Source organism: Pteropus vampyrus, unplaced genomic scaffold (assembly GCF_000151845.1).
Source record: "Pteropus vampyrus isolate Shadow unplaced genomic scaffold, Pvam_2.0 Scaffold162, whole genome shotgun sequence".
Lineage (NCBI taxonomy): Eukaryota > Metazoa > Chordata > Mammalia > Chiroptera > Pteropodidae > Pteropus > Pteropus vampyrus.
The window spans coordinates 1,180,081-1,184,328 of record NW_011888943.1 but is presented as its reverse complement, the minus strand read 5'-3'; the positions used below and the strand labels follow the sequence as shown (position 1 = coordinate 1,184,328).

The 4,248-nt window shown below is 48.6% G+C and overlaps 1 pseudogene; it reads right to left on the bottom strand.

Moving 5' to 3' along the window:
* Positions 1-2,256: 2,256 nt before the first annotated feature.
* Positions 2,257-2,372, bottom strand: LOC111745724 (annotated as a pseudogene).
* Positions 2,373-4,248: the final 1,876 nt, after the last annotated feature.

Below are 4,248 nucleotides of genomic sequence, written 5' to 3'. Positions count from 1 at the left end.
ATACAGATGAAGCTTCACTGCTCACCTCCTGCTGTGCGGCCCGGTTCCTAACAGGCCACGGACCAGTACCAGTCCACGGCCTCAGGGATGGGGACCCCGCCACAAACACTAGCTCTGCTTTCCAGATTGCAGGATTTCTACCCATAAAGTGAAGCAGCATTTGCAAAGAGGCTTGGGACTTGCAGCAAAGATGAAAGTGTAGATTCAAAGTTTATGGAATATGGAACACACAGTAGGTGCACAATAATTGTGTGATTGTTTAATCGGTACAGAATAAATGCGCCCAAACCCCAAGAGAAGGTTTTTCCCTTACGTCCTTCCGAATGGCCTTGACCTCTAACCCTCAGAAAAGCATGGATGACTTTGCGACTTGCCAACTTCAACTCATGGCATTGCGCCGATTTCTAATAGCGAAAGAGGACTCGACTGTTTTTTCTTTAATTTTTAATAGCTAATTCAGAGAAAAGGAAATCTTGCAAACTAGGACTTTTTAATAGCTCTTACGGATGCCATCGTTCCCTTTATGGATGCTTATAAAATATCGCCTTATCTTCTTAGAGACGGAAAAGGGCAAAGACCCACCTCCCCAGAGACTGACCCCAGACGCTTCTGACGCTACCCTTAAATCTCAAAGCCTTCTGAGGCCTCCGCTTCGGGGGCTCCTCACTCCCTCATCGGCGGGGGGTGGGGGGAGGGGGGCGGTGAACAGAGCCTCGGCTTCCTTCCAGGCTCAGAGGCAGCTTCCTTGAATTACTGCAATGTGGGGTGATGCCCTCCCCTCAGAGAAGTTATCAGGCTTCTCCGGCAGCATTTTTCCCGCCAGTCAGGCCAGCCGAGACATGGAAGGGCAGGATCTAGTACACTTCCTGACGCTGCCCAGGGTTCACGTCACCCAGCGAAGAAGAGCTGACATCTCTGCTTGCGACGCAGAGCGTCCGCCTGCAGGGAGCTGGCCTCAGGCTCCGAGAGAAGGCAGGAAAAACTGTGCCTGAAGGAGACCAGAATCATCTTCACGCCCGTCTATTCACCGTCACGTCAGAGATCGACGCAATGTTATCATTTGTCTTGTTTTCAGTCTTTGGTTGGATTATTTATTCTTGTACATGACTTTTTTGATCGAACGCTTCTAACGCTAGGAGTCACTCCACATTTTTACATGGGGGAAAAAAATCATGACGCTTTTTCACTGTGGTGTTAAAAATGCTAACGCTCAGAGTCGAAGCCAAGCTATTTTAAAAGAAACGCTCCACTCCGTCTAGGTGTTTCCAAGCAGCTAAGGAACTCTGAAGAAAACTTACGAAGGGAGTTTGCAAGCCCCGGACAAAAGGGGGCTGCGTCCACTTGTGTCAAAGCCCCCGATCCCATCCCACGAGCTCAATCCTGCAGAGCGGCCATCGTTATTGGTTAAACAGGAAAACTGTCCAGTCGAAGCAATGGGCGACAGAGTATGAAAAATAGAGACTTTGTTGTACCACTTGGGCCTAGAGATATTTTTGAACCTGAGTGTCCAGAGGCTATGTGTCCCCTAAATTCCTTGGCCAGAGCAAACAGCCCTCTTCCCTGTGTGGTGACAACCAACCTGGATGATGTAGCCTTGTCTCTCCTCATGGGATGGTCATTTCCACACCCGCAACAGTGGGGTTCCAGCTTCATGACCTGTGTAGCCTCAGTGAATGAGCAGATCGCCGCCACGGGCCCCCCGAAAGGGACCGCAGGCCTGTTTTTCCATGTCCCTTCTCTCTGGAGCATCGTGAAAGCAAAAACCACTGAACAGACAGGTCATGTTGAGCCATGTTTTCCTCTTGTCCTGAAGGGAAAAAAAATGTAATGTAGGTTGGAGCCCACACTAAAGCTGCATTAATTTCCTCTTCCTCATATTGATTGTGCTGTAACATGAGGGAGATAGAGGGAGAGGGAGAGGGAGAGAGAGACAGGGCGAGAGAGAGAGAGAGAACGAGCATGTCCATTCCTCTATCCCGAAACTGTGAGCACAGAGCAGTTATGGGCAGAGCCCTTCGGCCTCCCTGGGAGCTCGCAGACCAATGCCTTCTAGGCTTTCTTCAAAAATTCCAGTTCTTGGAGAGTCAGGGGGTCCAATTTATATTCTTAAGGTAACTCCACGGGAAATAAAGACTTCCTTGGTTCGGTACTTATGACAACGTATTTTCTCATTGTAAATATCACCAATTGGACCTAAAAGTTTTTAAGATAGGCTTTGGCCCCTGAGTGAATTTTTTTTTTACTTATTATTATTTATGCCTACAGCACCTGGTCTTCCTAGGTGGTCTCCCATCCAAGTACTAACCAGACCTGACCCTGCTTAGCTTCCGAGATCAGACATCAGGCGTGTTCAGTGTGGCATGGCCATAGACCGTGGACCGTGGCTCCACTGGGGCGCGAATCCAGGACCTTCTGCGTGTAAAGCAGACATGCTCACCGCTCCTCTATGGAACCATGTCCCCCTGGGTGAATTTTAAATGTACTGACTTGCCTACTAGACATTGCTGGCGTCATTGATATTTCTGAACTCTCAATCTCTCTCTCTCTCTCTCTCTCTCTCTCTCTCTCTCTCTCTCTCTCTCTCTCTCTCACACACACACACACACACACACACGCACACGCACCCTTTACTCAGCCGAGCATGTTCTTGGAAGCCAAATGCCAGGCGCACTTAGACGGAGCGTTGCAGTCCCTGGGGAAGAATCACTTCATTACAGAGAAAAGCGAGATGGAACTTCTTTATTTCAGGACAAATGCTAACGACACACGGACCGCCTCTCAGGCCTTGCTTTCTTCACAAGCCGGCCGCTTCCCCTCGGCGACTTACCTTTGTTTTCACGCCACGGTGCCCACACCTGTCCTCCAGGTAAGTTTTCCCATGGTCCTTCCTCTTCACAAGCTGACAACATCCCCACCAGCCTGTTCCCATCACAGAAGGCACTTCTCACGCCTCCCTGCGTGACGGCCTCCGCGCACTGTCTCTGGCTTGAGGAGTTTAAACTAGGAAGGATGACAGGAGGGCTGTTGTCACGGTCACTGCAGATAGAAGGTCCTGCCCCCGGGTGGACGGAGGTTATAAGGATAACCTTCTAACTTTAAAGTGCAGCTGCCCGAAGGCCAGTGCAGGCGATTCTGACTCAGGCGGTCTTTGGGTTTTGCTTAAAGACAGAACTTCATAAACTTTACGGTGCCTGAGAACCGCGAGAGCAGGGCAGGGGACCTCAGAAAGGTCTTGCTAAAATGCGGATTCTAACTCGGTAGGCCTGGGGTGAGCGTAAACCCCACTGGGGGTTTCTAACAAGCCCCCGTGATGTGGGCACCGCCGGTCCACAGACCACACTTTGAGAAACTGTGATGGAAGCTCCTCTCTTCCTCACGTGGTACCCGGGCCACCGCCTTCGGCATCATCTGAGAGCTTGTGAGACGTGCAGAATCCCAGGTCCCACCCCAGACCTACCGCATTAGAATCTGCATGTTATCAGGACTTTCAGACGATTCTATGCACATTCGTTTGAGAAGATGACATAGGAGAACTTTAGGATCGAGTTCACAAAGCTGTTTTCTATAGAACGGTCAGGAGGGGCAGAAAAAAAAAAAAGCACATCTTTTTTGATTCTAAAACATGGGAAACTCGTATTAAAGCTAGACTTGTATTAGAGGGGCTAGAGAAACCAACTTCTTGAGTCCCATGCCCCCCTCTACCAAAGAAGACTTCATAAGACAAGAATTGAACTTCATCTCCACAGCCATGAATGTGAATTGCTATCATATGCTGTCACCTCTTTGTTTTCATTACTTCTTTCTGGTCATTAGATCAACCAGTTTGGGCCTTTGCTATCACCAACGAACCATCGTTATAAGGACAGGCTGTTTAAATAATAGAGGTGGACTCATAAAGCCCAGCGCCCTCCGCCACACTTGTAGACCTCCATTGCTCCTTGAGAAGGTTCGAGCTCGACGTTTCTAGCTTGAAGATTCTAGTTTGACATTTAGGAAGATCTGAAAAGGGCAGATGTCATCACTTCTATAAACTCGGTACCTAGCAAAACGCACGACACATTATAAGGATAATTTAATCAGTCTTGCTTAAAGATGTTTATTTCAAGGTTTAAACCAGTAACTTGCTAAAACTAGAGGCTGAAAGGAGATATGCTACCATCCAGGTTGCCAGCAACCAAAAACAAAGGGGAAAACAGCCTTAAATTGAAAGAGAAAAAGGGAAAGAAAGGAAGAAAGGAAGAAAGGAAG